At 32.2% G+C, this 24,392-nt stretch overlaps 1 protein-coding gene across 1 annotated transcript in view; it reads left to right on the top strand.

Moving 5' to 3' along the window:
* The window catches only part of LOC126830057 (teneurin-m), a 190,602-nt gene that overhangs the window by 74,315 nt on the left and 91,895 nt on the right, over positions 1 to 24,392 (top strand). Inside the window, exon 4 of the mRNA XM_050560271.1 lies at positions 9,432 to 9,528. The gene's annotated coding sequence lies outside the window, so the exon portion shown is untranslated. The remainder of the gene's footprint in view (positions 1 to 9,431; positions 9,529 to 24,392) is intronic.

Genomic DNA, 24,392 nt, shown 5'->3' with positions numbered 1-24,392 from the left:
CTTGGCAAAAGGTATTGAATAGTCAGATTTATCAGGACACGGAATGAATAAATTTCGAGGGGCAAGCTTTAAAAGAGTATAGTACATTGGCTAATTCTTTACATTTTGGAGATGTATTTGCATACTTACTGGTAACAGCATTAGTATGTGACAGACTTTCTTCATCAATCATATTTCATGAAACACTTGTCATAAATTATTGAACTTGCATGTTTATTACAAATTTGAGAATAATAAATTGTATAATAAATACTTCACTGTGTATGCCATATTAATTTACATAATGACTAGTATGAGTAAATTATGATAAATTTGTACTCTTTAATACTTTATAAAAACCCACATTTACATGACCACAGCTGTCACATACAACCAAATGTTATACATGAATAATAATTAATAAGTAGTTTGTTTTTAAGCACCTGCTAATATGTAACAGTTTATTAAAACTGAAAAACAAATAAAAAATTTGTTATAAGTCAGTTATCACCAACATATTCTCCAGGATGGTTCTAATTGCTAAAAGCCCATTTACTCTAATAAAATGGAATGGTAATAAATACTTGGTAAAGGGGCTGTGTCATACTTGCAACTAAGTCAGGTTCAAAACCACCCATATTAAAGGGAAGACATGGTTCTTTTCATGATTGGAACTGATCTATTTTATTACAACATTGTCACAGAGACAAATCTGTGTGGGTGTATCCCTTAACCCATTAAATTTTTCCCAATTATTAAGAAAAAATTCTTCAATCTGTCAGATGTTTTTCCCAATGTGATCACAGCCTTAGAGTGTGGTAATCAGATATCTGTGTTATAGATCATTACCTATAAACATGGTGTCATATTTAGCAGGAAAATTAATAACTCATTAACTATTGGATTCCACAGACTTTTTGCAATCACTTTGAGAGAAAACTTGCATTATTCTCTGCGTTCATCTTATGTGTTCTTGCATGTGTTAGGTGCAAAAGCTAACAAGTGCGTGTATTCAATGAATGGACTTGACGTGCATCATAATCAATAGCATTTATGGATGATTATTTTTCATTAAACATTGTTTGGATGAAACAATAGCTACTGATATACAGTGTCTCGTGCCTGGTAGCGGCTTGGCGTAACTTGTACAACTAATATTTCTCATTCCTCCCAGATGAGGATAAAGAGGAAGTAGTATTTTATACGAGTGAAAATAGTTTTTCACTTCATTAGTTACCAACCGCAGTCTACATAATCCATATATTAAATATTTCAGTATTTGAGGAGAGATGTATAGTACAATATGACACAGATCAATAGAATAATAATCACCAGTATTGAACACTTTCATTTCTACAAGTAGCAGCACTGTGGCTTTTACAAAGAACTCGATGAAGCTGAAACTCTACTCGGACAAGGATTCAATAGGCATCAAACTGACACCAAACTAGACATTATTGACATTGTGTTATTATAACCCATCTTGTACATTATAAAAACTGTGGATTTACATGAAGGGATATGTAGACCTATGTGTTATGGAGTACTGTCTGCTTGCAGGCATCATTTGTCAATAGGGTGAACCATTAGAGAAAATCAAAAAGGTCATTAATGTAATTTTTTCAAATAATTTGCACAGTAAACTATATTATATGTTGCATGTATATAAAATGTACAGTGATTTATTTAGGGTTCTGAATCCTAGAGTAGGCCAAGAAGAATCCTAGTGACTGACAGATAAAGTGTGCCTTTAGTTGTTTGAATGGTACAAAAAACTAAGGTACAAATTGGTAGTATTTATAAAAGGTACCTTAGCAGTTTTAATTTAAAAAAGAGAAGGTTGAAACACCACTCTCAGTCAAAATTGTTCTCATTGCATGCTTAACACAAGTAAATTTGTTGATGATACATCAAGCCCCATTTCATTATTCCAGTGGATGTTTATGGCTAGCTCTATATCCATTTACTTGATCTAATTTATAGGTCTGTTGATTACATACATGTGATACCTCCCGCAATTCGCAGGAGTCTCCCGATTTCACCCCTGATCTCCCGAGCTCCCGATCAGACAAATACTCCCGCTTTTTCAATTCTTGTAATTTTATTTTTTGGGAATCAAAATTGTAATCAAATAGCATCGAAATAAAACAAGACAGACTTTTTTTTTTTAAATGTTGTGTTGAATGTTGTTACTATAATTAGTAACATGGCCTGAATACATTTCCGATGTTTTCGTATTTGGAACAATACCATTTAAATAACACGATAATTGTTGTTTTTATACGAAATTAATAAAGTCCTGGTCGTAATATTCATGATTTTCGATGTTAAATGTAGTCGGAAGCTACGAGACCCGGAAGCTACCGCTTTGCAAAACTGAAAGTTTAACATCGCGCACTTACGTCAGTCTTGTATTCACGGCAATTTCTGAACAATAAAACATAATTAAATAGTATTGTGAATGTTCAGAACAGGATGAATTAATAGGGCTTTTTTTTTACATACATTTTTAATTTGTAATGTGTGATTTTAAACTCATTACGGTTATGTTACCAATGTGGACAGCATTGTAATTCAGACCACGTGACATCAACATTATGTCGTCTGCAGTTGGAATTTGTTTAGCACACGTAAAGGATCGTACATGAATGGTGTTGAAAATATCATCAACAATACAATTCATACCGTGCGTGATCAGTAACTTGCAAGTTATGCACAAAATATGAATAATGTTTTCCAAAATGACAATAACCACCAAAATTTAATAACCAAAGCTACCGGAATGTAAATGGGCTATCAAGGCAAATTAAAAGTAAACTGTTAGTGTTACATTTAAAATATGTAACTGCACCTCAAATGACCAAAACTGCTAATCAAAAGTTTTTAAATTTATTAATATAAAATATGTAAATTAATTTGTCTTTTATTGATGGTGGGTGGGTAATTTTAACGCGTGATTAAAGTCTCCCTCTTTTGACCATAATTCTCCTGACATTTTTACAAAAATCTCCTGACATTTTACTTGTGGCCAATCACATGTATGTTGATTATTGTTTGAAATGTGTGTGTATATTATGTCCTGTTCGTAGGTTTGTCTTGTATAATTGTTAATATGTGGTTGTAGCTCTTTAATTACTATTAGTGACATGGCAGTACTATGATAGAAAACTATTTTAGCTTAGAAATATTTCTTTTGCTGAAATATCAACAACTGTAAATCTGTAGTTTGAAAGAAAACGAACAATTCAGGTTGAAAATGTCAAAATATTTGTGTGTTTAATATATAGTTAATCCATTTTGATTTTATTCACCTGTTTCAGATACATAATGTAATATGGTACCATCACAAATGTAACCTATATTTGTATTGATTTTATTAATTGTAACCTATGTCCAGGATATTGATTAAAGAAGAGATTTTCACATGGCATCAATAATAGTGGACAGATATAGATTGGTATGTTTCACGAGACAGGGATATTGTTGGTGTACTGTACATAGCCCTCACATGTCCACCATTATTAAGCTGCCAATCACGCTGTGATTGTCATTTCCTCAATTCACTTTAAGAGTAGAATATTTGTCTTTTCACATTACCACATATGAAGATACGCTCATTTCTTCATTGACATCTTGATTTCTTTAATAATTTAACTGCTGTGCAGGGTCAGATATTTGCCATTTATTTCTCTTTAAACGAAGCTCTTTTGAGATAATGTTCACAACTGTGAACTAAAAGAACTGAATGATATCGAATACTGCCTTGTAACTTAATACATAAATGCTAACCAATACAGTTATATAACAAATGTTTTAATTGTTTGAATTGCATGTCAAAAAACGTACATAATCTTTGAATTTTGGGATTACTGTGGTCGAACATGCAGCTGTGGATCATACCGCCTAATATCTATGTAATCCATGGTGTCACCTTTATAACCTTATGGGTTCTCTCTGAGTACTCGGGATTTATTCTAGGTACTCTGGTTTCCTCCCACTTTTAAAGATATTAAACCCCCTTGTAGGCTCCTCTCTCTCATGCCATAGTTATATCTACAAAAACGATGTGAAGTAATCCCTTCTTCCCATCACCATGTTTATCAATGATGTCTAATACAGGGATTTACTTTGTTCATTTCGGAAAATATCTGTCTATTCAGACTTACCTTTTGGTTCCTTCTTGAACTCGTTTAAACCTGTCAATCAAGCATTTCTAATATTAATTAGATCTGTTAGGTGTCAATCACTGTAGATCAGATAACAATGATGCCATCAATACTAATCAATACCTATTGTATTGATGACTGATATACAAACCTCTAAATATAGATGCTATTGATTTTCATGTCGATTTCTTATTTACTCAACACACACAAAAGAGGTTCCTGATATAGAAGGTCCTACTCAGAACTACAACAAATGGCAATGGTAATGTTTTTTCCATGCTACTATACAGTAGCAGAAATAATGCATTAGCAGAAACAGTATTTTATTTGTTTGTTATGCTTGTCAGGAACTGTGAGCATTTGGTAAAAAAAATTGTACAGGAACAAGAATAATATTTAATTATTTCTACTGTTGAAATTATTTACCATTTGTGACCATGAATGAAACTATATGATAAGTGTTTTTTATTAGCATAAATTTACATCAAATAACCTTCAAATATTGTGTTAATGTTAAGTTAGGGTTATGCTGGTGCATATCACTGTTGCTGAATGACTACTGGCACTTCACTTTTAGTTCTCTGATGGATGTTTTCTATTTCTTAATTAAATTGATTCAGCAATGCACAACTGGCACTTGAGAGAAACATCACAAGTTTAAAGTTTTTAACACATGAAACTGAGCATAGTTATGGACAACATACAGAAAATGAGTATGAGAGATCTGGTTGGATATTTCCACTGCGGACAAAAGTTAGCTTACAACTAGTTTCCACTGAGGACAAAAGTTAGCTTACAACTAGTTTCCACTGTCAAGATTGCAGATAGTGTTTGGGAACCATAAACGCTGATCGAAGTGGTTTTCCGATTTCCTCTGAGGAAGAGTGAAACTGGATCCAAGTTAGATTTAAAATTGTTCAGCATTTACTCTTAACCTATTACTGGGTAACTGTGTAGTCTTGATTACCCAGAATAATACTTTATTAGATGTCTTGCTGCTAAAGATGATCTTTAGTTTAGGAGCAAAGTATTTCAGTTGAAGTACAAGCCATTTAGCAAAAGTCTAACCAACAAATTTCTTGTACATTAGGGCTATAGAGTTATTTTTTCAATGAATTTGTGGTTCAACTTTTCGATGATGTAGGATTTTCCATGAGAAATTTATATTTCAATTGCCTTGCTTTAATCCTAGTATCACCTTGATTTCTTTGATTTGATATATCCTTACATGTTGTAGTTGTCATCAATTCATTAAATTTTCATCAGTTTATCTTTTATAGATATTTCCATACATGTGTACAATCCCTGCAGTCTTTCATCTTCTCACATTCTGCTACATTTAACATCTCCTTTCAGCAATAAAAGTGGGGGTCAACTGGACCAACATTCTAAAATGGCATTTTGCAGATAAAGATATAAGCTGTGTTTAGACTTTTCCGCGATAAGTGTACTTGGAACAATAAAATTCAAGAAATTGTGCTGGTTACATTTCTATACAATAATTGTCCTCAAAACCATGCCTGTACACTAAATATGGAACAGAAAAGTTAATTTTAGTCACCCAAGCATGGTTACACTGATGAAAACCAACACAAGCAATAAGGTTACATTTGTTTGATCCCTTTGTTTTCATTTTCTTAATGTTTTTGAGAAATACAGAAAAAAACATGAAATAGTGATTTGATGCACATTTTGAATGTATTAAGTCTCATCAAAATGATACCCCTATACAAAAGGAGATGAAAGTGGAGTCATATCATTTAAAAATAGGCTGCTTTGTTGTTGTTATAGGTTTACGGGGAATGGTCAAAGGCTCAAGCTTAATACTGACGCATGAGAACCGCTTGGAGTCCAGATAGCATTTACACTATGAAAATTTTCTGTTCTCAGTACAGAATGCTCATGTTTGCCCTGTTAACTGTTCTGTTCTTGGCACCGTTCCTAGCATGCTTAAAATTTGTAATGTAAACAGGGTTATTGTGACCATGTTATAATTTACCTCAGTCATATTATTTCATACAAAAGAATCTAGTTTATATTCAATACTATTAATTTGAAATTTACTAAATTTTCAGTTTAGAAATAATAACTGAAATTAGTAATTTGTAGGGTAGCTATCATCTTTAAACGAATATATTATTAGTTTATGATGGATAATTTACATATTTTTCTGCCTGCCTTATCTATAAAACAGAAAATTTGTTTGTTACTCTGAATAGACGCATTGCATAAAACTTGCCAAATGTTTTTATTGTATATTTTTGACCAACTTTACCTGAGCAATAAGGCTCCTTCCCAAACACAAAATTGAACCCAGGAAATGTTCTCAAAAACGCAACCTGACTTCTGAGATGGTAATGTGTTCTCCATGATTTTTATGTAACTCATGCTGCATGTGCTGTTCACCAGGACCAGCACTATAAAATGCACCCCCATACCTGGTTGAATCATTCACACTACAATATCAGCCGCATGCCACGACTCACGACCGCTCAGAGGAACCAGGCGCTTGGAAGACTCGACCCTGGCCACACTGCCCAAGCTGTTGTGAATCACTTCCAGGTCAATGTTTGGACCATCTACATTCCTCCAACACCACGGATGATTGCCCCCGAACTGGTAGACCAAGGGTTACCACAAGGCGACAAGACCGCTATGTTGAGTGACAGCACATGAAGAATCCCTTCACACAGGCATTCTGAGACAGAACGTCAGACGGTGGGAACACACGGAAGACCCGTCAGTACAGATATTGACGTAGACCTTACTGTGGATCGATCCTCACCCCTCGCCATCGACGTAAACATCTACAGTTTGGCAAACAACACCAGAACTGGCAACACAGGCAATGGAGAACTGTTCTGTTCACAGATGAGAGACGGTATTGCGTATCAACTGCAGATGGCAGGACCAGAATATGGTTTCATGGAACGAGACTCATGGGGAGATCCAAGCATAATGGTTTGGGGTGGAATCAGCCTGAACTAGAGAGTGGGTCCTGTGGTGTTCCAAAATCTTGGTCCAGGGAGTGGAGGTGACATCACAGAAGTGCACTACATCGATCAAGCTCTCAGACCCCACATCGTACCAAATTTCGCACGTCTTCGAAAAAACGTTTTCCAGCATGACAATGCCCGTGTCCACACCGCCAGAGTTACTCGGGACTTTCTACAGCAGATCTGTGTCAACGTTATGCATTGGCCAGCCCGTAGTCCGGACTTTCTACAGCAGATCGGTGTCAACGTTATGCATTGGCCAGCATGTAGTCCGGACTTAAACCCGATTGAATATCTTTGGGATGAAATTCAGAGGAGAGTTAATAACATCGTACCGAGACCAAACACAGCCGATGGATTGCGCCAGGCTTTTTTGAGAGTGTGGTTCCAGGTGCCAATGGCGTTCATCAATGTACAGACACTGCGCTGCTGTCATTGACACTCGCGGTGGACACACCAGATACTGATATATAGACTGTGTACAGACTCTAAACCTTCTTGTAATGTTTTGGAATTGTGATGAATTAATCACTAATGAGTCAACATACTGTTCACAAAAAATTGATTTGATCCATTTAGTAAGTCGTTGACTAGAATGATTTGATTAAAGTGCCTCTCTGATTTTGAAATCGTACGGACGTTTTTTTTTTTGCTGTTTAGTATATGTTAATTCACTATGGAAAACCAAATTGTTGAGCTTACAACTTGCCGTTTCTTTTTTTTTACAAGGAATTGAATGATTGTTGACAATTTTGAGCAGTATGACGAGATGCAATAATGCGTTGTGAGACAGAATTATTTTTTTAAGGTATTGTTTATGAAATTGACAAGTAATTATTATTGCATTATTGTGGATGTTACAGAATGAAGATAAACTCTACCAGTGCAACACAGCTAGAATACAACAAATTATTTAAAATTCATTTTTTTTTAAGTGTAAAAAAAAACAAAGTCATTATTACAGTTCAAAAGTATTACTGCATAATGATGGCATTTTGAAAAAAGGATGTTTTTTTTTTTTTTATATACACCCTCCATCCAGACGTCCACAATTTGTTTGTGAATACTCTGCAGGTTTATCTCGCAAAGATCTCGTTTTCTTCCGAAATTGGCATGTATCGGACCATAACTTCACAGATTATGACCCCTGATTGTACAAAAAATTACATTTTTAGCTTTTGGGCACACTAGAGGTCACAATTTTTATCCAATTTTGATGAAACTTGAAAAGTGTATTCTCGCATTCAGACCATAATATCCTGGATTATAGCCCCTAATGATAAGAAACATCATGGTTTTTTCTAGCTTGTTCTCAATCCATCTCTTACAAAATGTGGGCGTATCTTGCATGGCAACTGCTGGTCTAATATATTAAAACAATACCTTACGAACAATAGTAATATGTGATGTTTGCATTTGTTTGTGGGTCAGATTGTTACTTATAGTCATGTAAAAGAATTTAATTACATTATGATATTAGAAAGGTATGTTAAAAGGTGTTATATAAATCCATGACCAGTTGAATAATGTATGTTTCTCCTCCTTTATCAAATTATTTTCTATACTCTCTACTGAGTTCAACATAAATGTTTTATGGTGGAGATGGCAATGGCATCCGTCAAATAATAATCTCTAATGACCTTGAATATGACATTCGATAGAAGATTCAAAATGAAAATGATTAAATTTTCTATAATATTTCTAAGTAGAAAATAAAAAATAAGCTTATAGATAGTCTATTTGTTGCATTTATCTAGGGATGTCACCAATATTAATTTTTCAAACACTTCTCAGTTACCTATCATTTTTCTCAGAATCTACCATTTTCTTTTGTTTTATATTCTTGCTCTTTAAACCAGGGTTATAAATAGGAAACAAATATGTAAAAATATAAACCTGGTGTGCAATTGGTATATCTAGTTAATAATTGGTAAACCTGAAAAATTAAATTGAAATCCATTGGGTTTACTTATATTTGCATTCGATCGAATAGTAGAAAGTTTGTTTAATGATTCATGAATCTTGCTTGCTTGATTGTTTTCCTGTTTCTGCTTGTAAATTTTTGTTTATCTTTTCAATAAAATTGTGAAGATGTAAGAGACTTGGTCTGTTTAAGAATCTCAACACTGTCTCAAGACATGTTTTCCTTCATTGAAAAGTCTTCTGCTATTCTTCTTGTGTTAACATGCAAAAGAAAAGCGTCTCTGAAGTGCTGAATGGCAGTATTGGCTGTTACAATAACTAATGAATATTTGATAAACTGCTACAGGCATCTTTCTTTGTATTGTAGATCTAGAATGGAGTAAGACATAGATGATATATCAACTAGTGGAATATTGTTTAGTGAACTAAAAGACAGTAGGATATATTCTAAAGATTAGATACATGTAAGTGAAATTATGTTACTACAAGACAAATTTTCTTTTGACACTAAACTACTGGAAGATATAATAATCTCAGAAAGTATGGGCAACTTGCCTATAGGCTATATGATGTTCCAAAGTAATGGTTTAATATCTACAATGTCCTTTCCGGTTAGATGTGCTGCTTTATTTTGATTTTGTGATAACATACATGGTCTCTATTGACATTTCTGAAGAACCTGGTGAGATCAGAAAGTCACTGAAGAGATGAAATGTTAATGTAATATTTTCATGGTTTTTTTTTATATACAATTACTGGACAAAAACGGGTCAAAAAACCTTCTCTTATCTTTTAAACTAGAGGTACCACAGTAGTCAAGCTGATTGTAATCAGCCTCTCGATTAGAATGACTGTACCTAGTCATGTACACATTGGCATGCACTTTCAAGATTATGTGGTAGTTCAAAGAAGTGTAGAAACATGAATGTCCAAGCAAAATTCACATAACCATAAAAATGTATAGTATGTGCTGACGAAACATTAACCCCTATTCCATGCCATTCTTAAACCAAAGTTGGATTTTGCAACTTGATTTAAAGAAATGCCAAGCATTGATCCATCTGCCTAATGTCATAAGCCTCAGGGTAAGTTTTGTCTGTGAGCCCTAACAGTAGACCTAAACAGCAAATTCATCATGAAATACATCAGGTCTCTAGCCTGTTGCCCCATGCACAGATATTGTTAGTATGGTTTTCAAATTCTGTAAGGTTAGTACCGGTAGATTTTATTGCATAGCTCCAACTTCCTTATAGCTCTTTGCACAACAAAATAGAGTATGGTAGTCTGTTTTATGGAATTTAGATTTGGGTTAAAATGAAGCAGGAGTACAATTTGACATAGTTGCAGACTCTCTCCAATTCTAACTCTTTTAACATTAGGGATGTTATGAAAAATACATGAACTCTTATTCTTAATTACTTTTCCTGAATGTGAGTTTCTGTTCACTTAGAATTGGAGCAGTAGTTGATATTTTTGGTGACTCAAAAGTTCTGGTCAGTAAAGTGTTTTAAGTGGATGGCTTAGCATTCAATATTAACAAATTACGATTTCAGGATGACAAGCAAGTCATTGCAACTGATATAACTGATCTTATTCTGACAGGTTAAAATGAAGATGTGTTGAGTACCGAACATTATGTCAATGAATGTCAAGTAATTTCTTGGATTTTTTTCCCCCATCTCATTTGTATTGGGCATGCCTAAGGACTAAGTCTCATTGGAATTTAGTACCTAGACTTACTAGATACGTTAATTGTTCAGAGGAAAAATTTTAGTCTGGTTAAATTATTGTACAATGTAATAGTGGTGCTGTATCTAGTTGGTACTACTTCTATACTTTTATTTAAATTTCTGGTACAACATCCACACTCATTTATTATCAATTTCTGGTAGCAGTCCACATTCCTTTATACTCAATTTAAGGTAGTGCAAATGGTGTTAAAGATATGGCCTTTGTTAGATTAAACCAAAGATATATTTTGTTTAAATAATTTAATTCATTATCTCTGTGATGTAATCTATTGAATGAGATGTGGATAGACGTAAGGATAACAACTATCTTATAGCCCACTCAGTCTGCATTTGCATGCTTCAACATATTAAAGTTTAATTATGTTTTAGAGCACGCAACTAACTATACTATAAACAGTTTTACTTTAAAACCGTTATATTATTGTAGTGAACAGTGCATGTAAAATTCAACAGAATCTAAACTTCTAACTCAATATTATCCATAATATTTGAAATTAAAAACACGGATTACGATTCAATGTTGATCCGAGGGGTTGGATGGCTGAATGATTAGCAGGTGCACGCTATATCATAAGGTCTGTCATTGAGTTAACTGGCATGGTTTTAATTCCACGGTTGTACGTAACAAGGAGTAGGGTCACCTGTTCAACCTCATGGGTTTTCTCCGGGTCCTCCGGTTTCCTCCCACTGCTGAAGACCCCAACACGCAAGCAAATTATTGAAATAAAATTGAACCATATGTTAGTCCTGAAATGACCTAGTTAGTGTCTAGTGGATGTTAAACCCCAACTCTCTCTCTCTCTCTTTCTCTCTCTCTCTCTTTCTCTCTCTCTCTCAATGTTAGTCCATTTATATCAGTATTGAAGTAGTTATCTTACCATGAAAATATGGGATCCTAATTTTCCAATATTTAAGACACAATGAAAATTTTAATATTGGCACAGAAAGTTGCATAGTTTATGCACATAATGGTATCGAGTGCCACTTATAATGAACAGAGAAAAACATCCTAGAAGACAATGTGGAAGTAATTAAACATACCTGATCCACAAACATAAAAATAGTAATAGAAAAAACCCCATCTAAAATGGACTAATCAGAAATTGCAATAAAATTTTAGAAATTGAATGTAAATCACTTTATACTCATATATATAAATAATTTCACAGATTTATTTGAAAATACCAGTACTTGAATAATTAAAAATTCCATAGAACATACCAGTACAATGTTTAATATCCATTCTGAAACATAACACATGTACCATTATATTTTACCTCTTTGGTGAACAACCTAAGTATGTAATATCTGTATTGTGTAGCTGGACCAACCTTATATTTTCATTTCTGCTGAACTTTTATTAATCCTTTATGTATTTAGAGTGAAAAGTCTAGTCAGGATTATATTTGACCGTTCTGATCCCTTGGGATGTGACCTAATAAATGGTGTCCAGTTGTACTATATATTTCCAAAGGGAATTTTTGCTTCGATGAAATAATTTCTTAAAATAAATATTTAAGATATATTCAGTGTAATGTGGATGTGCTTTTTGTTAATTTCTTGATGCAACTTGGCTAAATTTTCATGGTTTTGAGAATGATGAATAAACACTTTAGAGGCTACCTGATGTTATTATTAAGATTAATTTTAGTATAGAAAACAAGCATTGAAATTTGTATATTTTTAGTAATAGTAATAACTACCAGAGTTATTGCTCTTGATCTTTAAGTGGCAAAAGTTATCATTCGATCTGCTCACATTTACTTCGCACTCTTCAGATTAAATCTGGAGTTACTGCCCTTGCTGAATTTGTACAATCTTGTGAATGCTATAGTATTATCTGATTTACTTGAAGTTTATTCTTATTTTCCCATTGCTGTTTAATTTCTATCAATATGTTAATGATTTTTGTATTATATCGTCGTGTTCATGTCTCTCGATAAGGATAAAATGTCTGCTGAGAAACATATCTACCAAATTTGGTTAAAATCCATCAAATAGTTTAGAAGAAAAAGTTGAAAATGCACAAAAATGGTGCAGATTAAATCTGAATAAGTATTACCATGAAACATATCTACTACATTTGGTTGAATTCAATAGTTGAAAATTGGTTGTCAATGAAATCTATCAAGAGGTTCAGAAGAAAAAGTAAAAAATGTAAATCCTTTGCACCAGTGAAAAATCTTTTTTTTTTCTTTATGAATTATGAATACAAAACTTGTATAGCATTTTGAATGTGAACCGTAATTGTATTTAAATATACATTTCAGATATATTTAATGTGATAGGGTATTGATGTTGAATTTAAATAAGCACATGTATGTGGACCTGTTAAATATAAGTAGATAATGGCAATGGGAGGATTATAAATTTTCAGTTAAATGTCTTAGTGTCTATTTTTTGAAGCTATGATTGTGTGAACCACTCCCCCTGGGGTTTTAGGATGGGGTGGTGGAGTTGCTCTATGATCTGTTCATGTTTCTTTCCTGTTATTGAGCTGTCATACATCATAAGTTAGTGTATGATAATGTGTTTAACCTCTGTTAAGGTTGTAGAAAAAGTGGATTTAGCTTCTCAAAGTAAGTGAATGATCTCAAGATAAATCACCGTCATAACTTGATCATAAATCATCATTATGGTTTAATAGCTATCTATTATATTGTTTTACCATCAATTTACAAACTATTCCACAAGCCTTGTGCCATTCTACCGTAATACCCAGATATCTATATCTGCATGGTTTTTAATGGATGTCTGGATATGACTATAAGGGTGTCGGAATAGTTTCACGCAAATAAAAAAACTTCTTATCAAACCACATGGGTGCTATTTCTAAATTTAGCAGATTTCCGATTATTGTATTTTTAGAGCTTTAAAAAATAAATTACAGTTTTACAATAAATTTGCTAAAATTCTTTTTTTTAGAAAATAATTAAATTTACAAAGGCGAATCCAAGTGTCTGAATCCTTGTATCCATTGACAAAACGAACAAAACCAATGTTTCAGGTACAGAAATCACAATTGTATGATGTCAGTCTTTGATGATGTGAAGTGCTCCACTTTTTTGATCTAAAAGAATATCAAGGGAGACTACTGGTGTATATTTGGCCAGTACTGAAAATCAATGCAAAAGCTCTGCATGATTCTGTTCTTTCTGCATTTTATTGACGGAATAAAGAAATCTGCATTTGTTACATGATAATATGTATTTTGCTGGGGTTTTGAAGATGTACATGTACTTAGAAAAGTTAATATTTTCCTAATAAGAAAGATATTATTAGAATTGTAATAGTGTATTTCTCTCTTCAAAAAGTTTGTATTTCTAAATTTTAAAAAATCCTTGTCTAAAGAACTGATATGAAATTTTAATAAACATAGATCACAGCAAGGAAATTCAGTATGGGTCATAAGAAAGGATTAGAGCAATGGGGTAAGGGCTGCATTTTTTGGGGGGTGATTTTGAGCTTGTCATGTGAATAAATTAAACATCTGAAACCAGGAAAAAGACATGCAATAGGCAGATTTAGCTCTGCATAATGTATCTTTAATGTATTATATTATATAAATTGTGGTAAAGCTAGTTTCATTCTATTTGGGGAGGACATAGGTGGAGAAGTATAATTGAAATTACTTTAAAATAAAATTCCACATGACTATGCCATATAGCCTTAATAATAAGGACAATATTTTTAAAATCAAGCTTCTGTCGGCATGTGTATAACATAAAAAATCATTACTGTAAACTCTATTTAAAACTAAAGCTAGAATTGCTGGTTTATTGACCATTGACCTAATTCCAATCAATGTCATGTGTCATCGGGATTCGGCATTGGAGATTCTGTCGGAAAAATATTTTATTAATGACTGTTTCTCGATTTTGCTCTATCAATGAAGATTTAAATTTAACTAACAACTGGGCAGTTAATCCATCAAATTTATGATCTAATTATTATTTTAATATCTACCTGGAATTCAATTTCATATGACTACGCTTAATCCCCGATATTTACAATCTATGCAGAGATCGTCTTTACATTCACCATATGGCTTATTTTTACAAAGGCAACTTACTGGACCTGTTATGAATATCGTATTCTGCAAGTTTGTTTTGTTTTTTTACCAGATTATCAAAATTACCACTAAATGTACTGATTATTCGGATTATAAACCACATGGTCTATTCTCACTAATGTATGACTGTTACTGTAGTCAACAAGCTTGATTGACTTCTTAATCACAAATAATAATTAACCGTTGTAATTTAGCCGAAAGTGGATTGAATTATGATACCATAGTGGCTGTTTTTTTTGTTTTATCAAGTGACTAAAGCCGACAAAAAACAACCAATTAAGATCCCTGGTTAAGGCTCTGAATTCCAATGATCAAGAAAATATATGTCAAATGATTTATACATTTAGATTCGCATCAGCACAGTGTTTACTACTACTTTAAAATCTTACAGTTAGAAATTTATTTTAGAATTAAAAGTAACATGGGACTCCCAATTTTAATCAGATCCAAGCAGGAAGTTTCTAAAATAGAATCTTACCCCTGGTGTGTTGAAGTATCAAAACGTGGAACAGGACTCTCAGTAATTCTGAGTATTTTCTTGATGGCGATGGTAAAGTAAAATAGACTGGAGTTTTGTAAGTTAATAGTGGTGTATAGAAAGTTTCCCATCTGACAGTTACATTTCTCACCTGTTGAGTTGGATGTTTGCCACCAATTCTACTTAAGCAAATTAGAGGATATTTAGTGGAACAAGTTTTATCTTATTGCTGTGATTTGACTACCATTCTGATTAATATAAATATGATAGATATATAATCTCTAACTAGCTATATATCATATTATTTAGAAATTATAGCTGTATGCATGAATAGTAGGATTTAAACTATTCATGTATATTGTGATGTTAAATACTTGTAATCAAAAGTTTGATTTCTGAAAAGTTTAAATAACCAGATGCAGTGCACCACAATGTGCACCTGTTATATACATAGATGCAAATTATCTACAATTATGTCCATTCTTATGATACAAGGGTGTATTAAATTTGTCTCAAGAGAGGAACTTTGTTTCATGAATGGTAGTTCGAAAACAAAGGTACCTGATTTACTTCTAAAGCTATTTCTCTACTATATCATAAAAATATTGTCTAGATTTGCTAAACCTGTGAATGGATGTGTAGAAAAAAAAGATTTGATCATTAGTTGATGTGAACTTAAAAGTAATGTTTTATTATTGATGGAGATTAATACCCCCAAAACTGTAAGAAACGCTGTCTCACTGTTAGTGGAGAAAAGTAGAGCCCTCTTCATTTTATTTCACTTAAATAACGATTCTACAGGCAGTGATACAAATTAATTCTAGCAAACCATATTTGATAACCAATCCATGGTGAATAGTGATTTCTGGGTGTTGGGAGATATATCTGTAATAATTTTTGTCGAATTTAGATATGTTTTTATCCAATATCATATGGGTTTTGCTGATAAATGTAAACCAATTCCAACAAATGTATATCTTTAGACTAAAATATCTTTATTAACTTGCTATAATAAGGTATAATGCTAGGAGACACTATCCATCCGATTATTCATTTTTATCAGAACTAAGATGAAATAAGTCTGTCAAATACACATTTATCATATAGTCAAAATATTGAAGTCAAAATCTTTTTCAATTATTCTTTCTTTCCTATCAAATCTGTGTAGAATCTCTTACTTCTGGGTTTTTGGTTTAAATCAGTTTCTTGGTGCTTTTCATCATCAAATTATCTTCCATGTAACTAGTTGTAAATGGAAGATATTTGTCTCATTCATGACTTTGAACACCAATTTATACGAATCTGATAAACAGTCACTCTCCAGGGTATATTAGGATTCAGAAATTGTTACCTGGGGATAGGTTCTATTATGGCTACTTGAAGGCTTCTGGAATCCTGCTAGGATCTTTCTACTTGTATTTTAACCCCCAAAAACATGATTTTTCTCTTTAATTAATCAATTTGTACATAAGATAGATTTAGTGCCATATTTACTAACTAGAATTTAAAATGGGTACAAACACTTACGGATAGAAGCTTTTATTTTATTTCACTGTAGTCTCCCCGTGTTTTACTTAGCCTAATTGCATTCAAACACAAAGTTGAGGTTTGCTGTGTTGTGGACACATGTCTTAGCTAAAATAACATTGATGAGCAGATAAAAAAAATAACAATGGTATGTGTATATGTAAGGGAAAAATTGGCAGCTGGCTTTCAACTGAAATCTTTACTCAGACAAAAACAATTCTTATAGCATCAACTGTAAGTTAAGTGTAAACCAAGCCAATCTTTACCTACCAACTATGAAGAAAAACTCTCTTTGATTGTTTGTTGGGCAGACACAAGCCAATCTCCAACAGAGATGAATTATATTGTTTCCTGATTCTAGTTAGTTCTGTCTTCAGTTTGGCTGAGAAAAAAAATGGTACCAGTTAGTGGTATACAACTGAAGCTTCCATTACCACATTTTTACATCTGTAGAAAATATAAACTAGCCAGCAAAGAAAACAGATGAAAAGATTTCCAACTGTAACATAGATCAGACAATCGGGAATTCTGTAATTGATGGAGCCACCGCCTTCCAGATTTTTTAAATGGCAGAAAGCAATCTCCTTGTTTCTGACCCCCTACTCATATAATGCAGTGTTAAAGTTATTAAATAATGTTGAAATAGGTGTATGTACTGTTAATTATATTAATGTTTCTATCATTCTATCATCAACTATGATACCAGATTTAATTAATTCATCATACCTACTTAATTTCACTTCAACTGAGGAAAAAAATGTCTATCCTATCCTCCATTAGTACTGTGTATCGTCTAGTTCAATCAATATGTTTCATCTCCTTCAACATGTGGAGGTAGGTTCATATTGGTAGTTCTTAGTTAGGTAGTAGTTAGGTAATTTATATGTATCTCAGTTAATTAGCACATTTATTAAAAGCAAACATAATTATCTTATGTTTGGTTTGTATGCTAAAAGAAGGTGCGGTATAACATTCTTATGTTAATTGTATTAACAAACTGTGACCAAACGTTCCGGTTGAAGTGTGCAATACCAACAACCAACTGAAACAATGATGTAATTTATTTTGTTTTCATTATTTTTGCCCAGTCATTTGGAATCCTAATTGAATCCATTTAATAGTTGAGTAATTAATAAACATGTAGCTGGTATGATACATTAATAAACATGTAACAATGCTGGTTGTTTCATATAAAATTTGAAGCCTTTGATGCATTGTGTAATTTATGAGTCGTGATTTTGTACATGTTAGTTTATATTTGAAACTACTAGTACATTAATTATATTGGGGCTTTGTTTTTGTTTTGTACAGTTGATGTCAACCTCAATGTGACAGATTGAATAATTAACAATTGTTAAAAAAATGTTTAAAAGGGTTATACAATTTTGAGATTGTGAAGATATGATACAATTGATTTTTGTGTCAGGAGTTCCTATCAAAGTATTCTAGTTACATGTATAAATAATAGACTGCCTCAATACAGTATGTCTAACTTCTCAATTTGATTTCATACATGGTTGATTTTATTGTTATTGTCAACTTCCAATTAAAATTATGTTCTACAGATATTGTCAAATAGTTTGTTTTTTTAAATCGCAATATTTGTTATATCAATGGTGATAATGTCTCTTATATAAAAATATATAAATGGTATTCAACAGCATTTGTAATGATGTACAGCAAATGCTGTTGATTGGAAAACAAATCTAATTGTACATAGATGCATGTACATGCAGTTTATTGTCTTGTAATTTCATTGTAAACATAATTGGACCATGAACAATTAGAAATCATTTTGGTCCAACAAGTGATTATGGTGAGTTTAAAGATGCATTTAGACAAAAGTATATATCTGGTGGTTATTTCCAATGAAAGTATTGCAATTTTTGTATATAAAAAGTAGAGACACCCAGTCTTACTAGAAAAATACTGAATTTCCTAAAAAAAAAACACCAATGGAGCACTCACAGGACAAAAATGAGAGGGTGTCACTAATTGCCAGCCCGATGATTAGGGCTGTCTGCTCGAGTGATGTCAAAGGTTTCACATGCAGATTGTCTGACCTCTTTGCATTAGGGAGCACTTAATGTATATGTTGATAAACATGATCGTGAGCGGACATGAAAAAAGTGAGAGACTTAAACATACGCCAGATTCTGAGACTAAACTGCAAAAAGAATAAGTGGGCAGGGGATAATTCCAGTATTTACTTTGTCTTTGATATTTTATATGGTAAATGCATTCTCCCTCAGCTTGGCTAGTTTTCGCAACTGCCATCTTTATCTCTTGAAAGAATATATAGATTATATTGTGCTATCTTTTTCACACAAACTAGCCAGTTTTACATGGATTTTCTTTTTATACTCAGATATGTTTGATTGCATAACAACAGTCTGTACTTCAAAATAGTACATGTTTTTGACTTTTTAAATTATATGTAAACAATCTAGCTTGTTGTGCCTTTAAGTCTGTTATTATGTGTAAATTGTTGTTTGCTTATCTGATTAAAAGATATAATCTGATACGATTTTTAAAATGAAATTAGCTAACATTCTGATTAATATTACCAGTAAACAACCAGATTTTATTTCTTACTTAATTTAAGACAATCTGTATAAGATGACTTACCTTTATAAGTTCAAGTATGCCTTCTACATGTGACGTCACATCATACATTGTCGATCATTGGCTCGATGGCACGTGCACTGTTACATAAGACGTGGTAGTGTAAACTGGTACAGGAAGAATGGTGCCTTTTACTTATTTTATATACCCACTACTGCACTAAATAGGAAATAATTTTTATCCAGATATACTTCAAACACCTTTTTCTATTTTTCTAATACTTCAAAAAAAATGTCTAGAATTTAATTTTCAGAAGGAAAAAAGTTAATATTATGAGCTAATTAACCTGCACCGATGTCATCGTTCTCAGTGATTGTAGCGGCCTAGCGAATATTCACTGCTGATCAGTGTGAATTGAATCATTTATTTTAATGTGTCAACATGTATGGCAGTATAATGTGAAAAATTTTACCAAAAAGACATTATGACATTTGAGCATTGCAATTTTACAATATTTTACTGACAGGCTAAATGAAGGTGTAACCTTGTTTAACCCTATTCATACTGAGCCTGGAAAAAGTGCACCATACCATGTCCGACAGGTCCGTATCTGGCTCTTGATAAAATTTGTTAAGTTTTATAAACAATGCTGGTTAGATCCATTTGCACAACTAAAAATGTTGTGGAATTGTTGCAATGGACTGAGTACCTTTCCATTTTTGTATGGTAAATGGGGTTCATGATTATGTTTTTTTATTATTTTGAAATGAGTCCTGGGCCCTGTTTCTCGAAATTTTAACTAAAGATAAAATCCAATTTTAGTAGATACTTCAATTTTGATTGGCTAAGCACTAAAATCAATCTAATATTATCCAATCAAATTACTAAAATTTGGATTTTATCTTAGTTAAAATTTCGTGAAACAGGCCCCTGTTTCTTTAAATCAGATGTAGGACAATAGAATATATGGGTAGAAAAAATCCAACAACAAACACTAACAGCAATTTACATAAAGCATGTTTGTGATAAGACAGAAAGGGAAAACATATGTAGAAGAAATGTAAATGTAGCTGAAAGTTTAGTGTAAATCAATTAGAGAGAAACAATCTTTCACCAAAGACCAATGTTTAGTAATTAGAGGAATAGAGTTAAAGGTTGTATCAGGAGCTTTAACACTCTAGATTCTAAACAACATTGATCTTAGTTTGTTGGCTTAACAACAATGTACTGGGCTATTTTTGTGTACAGATCAGGTTTCCAACTAAATCCACCAACGCCAAAACTTGTCAGTGTTTTTAACATGGTAATATATTTTTCACATCTTTACAGACATTTACAAAGTTTTGCAATTTAGTTTGAGCATTTCAAGTCATTCTGAGGTGATAAATGTCTCTTAGATTGAATCAAGTGCAATTTGTTTTTTCCTGTAAACATGCCATCAGATAATTATTGTGTTTTATGAAGGTGTTAGGAATTTTAAAACATAATTGGTTTGTACAAGATATTCCCACTTACACAAGAAGGTTGGTGAAACAAAACCACATTATCGTTTGTTCATGATATTTAGTAAAACGTAAAAAAAAATGTCATGATTCATTGCAGAATTTCATGTCGTTTTCATCATCGGCTTACTTTCCACTATATTTACAGTGCTGTAATTTAATTCTACAAGTTTATGTTATCCTTGAATGAATCTGTCATTATAATGTCCCTATGTCAGTTCTGTTGGAGAAAACATGAAATCCACTCCATCTGTCACCAAACACCAGCAATAAAACTCTAATACTCCACTGCCTCCCTTAAAGGTCAAAGGTTGGTACAGTCTTCATAGGTTAAAGGTCCCAGTGGTGCCAGAAACTGATTGGTCTAAATATCTGTGTAAATGGTTTCATTGGCTTATTGTTGGTAGGCAATGTGTTTATAGTTAAAAGGTAGATTTAGTAGTGTGCTAGTACTGATTTTATTACCAGAACTTGATTGTAATGTCCTTTTCAAGGAAATAATTCATAAATTTCAGTGATTACATGCTGTGACATACTGCAGAACAAACATTAATGGTCATAGAAAGGTCACAGCTGATTTCCATCAGGTCTTTTAAGGAACCTATTTTAGTTCAAGACTAATGACAATACCATGTGGTGAATTATAGACTAAAGGATATACTAATGATGCAGAAGTTCTGTTGTTTGTAAAACAGGGAAGGGAACTGTGGTTTTTAAAGTATGTATATAGACTAATTGAGTTAAGATAAACTAAACAATATCTAATATATTTATATGCCATTGTTTTCAGACATTTTCATCCAGTTTTAAATTTACTTTTTTTTTCAAATAGAAAACAAATTATGCAAAATTATTTTGGGTCAATCGTTCCACTGGTCGACATTGCTACCTTTCTCTAGGGTATGACTAATAATAATCATTTCTAAAGTGCTGAACATTATTGATTGTGATTATGAGACATGATATGCTTGCTTTGGAACACCTGATAACACTTCTTATATATTAGGGAAGTTAACTTAGCTCACAAGCTTTATTGTACTTTTATATTGTCATAAAATTTTATTTGAACTATAGAACATTTGTGTAATAATATTATTGAATTTCCAATATACTGCTTGTCCAATAAGTCTGGACTATAAAGTCCGATGATTATACTATGTCAAAGTTTTGTAGTGAATGAGTCTTGACATAAAATAATTAAGATTTATCACTCTACAGAAACCTAGGATATCGTGTTATATTAGCCAGCCAGACATTTTTTTGTTCCTTAAAAATCCATGAGTTGAGTGTTTTTTATGGTATGGGAAGGTTAATGAGTAGAACATGTTGTAATCATCATGTCTGATGGCAACTGGAATAGGTGATGGGTTAAAGTCAGTAGTCCTTTAAAAATTATATTTCATACTGGTTTCTTTTATTTTCATTGCTTCAAGACATTACATGTATAACATGATCTGCGTGAAATACTGCCAAATATTTTTTTTATCTGAATAGAGTTCCAACAGAGTACAAAATCATTAATAAAAATCTTGGTATCTTGACATGTAAAAACATATTAATGTGTTGGATCAAAGGAATCAATATTTTTTCTTCTTAAAATAACTAATACATGTATCTTAGCTGTGTGCTGTTGACCATACAAATATTCTGTCAGCAATAAATATTAATTGAATATTGCAGCCACCCTCAATCGCAGCCTCGATGTCTATACGCACTGCATTCATAGATCAATGTAATATTATGGATACTTCGATTGGGCTTTGAATATATAAGACAATAGGAATTCTTAATGTAAATATATGATTAAAATGTATACATAAATGAATAGTTTTGTGATTTGTATGATCGAAATAGCTTTATTATTCAACATTATCTTTAACAAGGTGTATTGCAGACAATAATTGTGATTGCTGATAGTCCCACCACACTACCGTGGTAAATAAAATAGGTGCAGATTGTTAAAGTAACGATATTTCATTTACATATCACATTTCTCACGACTGAATCCATGCTAATATACGCAGATGGATTATTTAATTAAGAAAACGAAAACAAAATATAATCTCTGAATAACCTCCCAGCTTGGATTTAAAATAGGCCTATCATTTCTGTTTGCCAAAAACAAAATGGTGGTAGGTTTATTACTTTTAGTTACATATCAAGCAGCATGAATTTTCAATTCAACACATCTTTGTAAATATTGAACGGAATTGAACCATTTTAAACCGATATTCCTATTACAATTTCATCTTTACAATATTGTAGTTTTCAAGAGATTCCTATTGTTCTAAAATGACGCAGTGAGACATTAAAGATTTGATAGTCAACAATTCGTAATAGTAAAGATAGAAAACTTTTACATTACCAGTTTTATATATTAGTCTCAATTCGTATGTTAAATACTAGCACATGATACTGAACAGGTTTGATCTGTTTTATATATTTTTTTTTCCATAGAGGGAGCAGATATAGGTCTTAAGTTTTCGGTTATGATTGACTGATCTTAACTACATGCATGTACAACATATAAGTAAATTTTAATTGAAGCTAGTAGAATTAATCAATATCTGAATTTTCCCTTTTTCTCAACCATCTCAGTAGTCCTTAAACATATTAAACAAGTATTTGTTTTACCTTTTTGTATTTTAAAAAACAAATTACTTGTTTTTGTCTAAAATCTGGCACCATCTTGTGCAAGAAAATTACCATTATGCTGTAGAAATCAATTAAATAATGGTTTCTAGTAGAAATCAGGCTAATTTTCCTGCACTTGGCAACAGAAGTAGCTATTCCTGTAATCACTCTAGGTATATATCTACGTGTATATATATCTAATGACAGGTATTGAAGCATATGGAATAATCATTAAAATAATTATGACTATGGGTATTTTACCCCTTCCTTAGAGGTTGGCTCAACCTCAATAGTAATGTCATTATTAAATTTATTAGACAATGAAAGAACAATCCTTCCATTTACTCTATGCTTGTTTTTATAGTTATTATAACATCACATCAATATGTTATATAAATATTGTTTAATTTCATAGCTATCATAATTTATTTCCAACACATGTCCTTGGTAGTTTTATAAAATATGAAAAGTTTTCCTTTATTCAAGTTTCACATGGTTCATATCATTCACCAACTTTTAAATGTCAACCACATAATATATGTAGTTTCTTGTGTTTCAAAAATTAATAATCCCATATTGATGAGTGTTATATTAAGATGATAGAAAGATTAATACAAATTAAGACTTCATAATGTTGTAACTGATATTCCATGCCAATATTCAATAAATATTCCAAAAATGATCACTGTGTTGGTCCCTGGTAGAATTCTGTCTATTTATTCCAAATGTTGACATTAATATTTTACTCTTAAAGATACTTTCCCACAAAAGTATTTATCAGCTGGTTATTTCCAATAAA

The sequence above is a fragment of the Patella vulgata genome, chromosome 8 (genome assembly GCF_932274485.2).
Source record: "Patella vulgata chromosome 8, xgPatVulg1.2, whole genome shotgun sequence".
NCBI classification, from domain to species: Eukaryota; Metazoa; Mollusca; class Gastropoda; family Patellidae; genus Patella; species Patella vulgata.
Note: the sequence above shows the minus strand (reverse complement) of the source record. Positions and strands in the feature narration are given on the sequence as shown.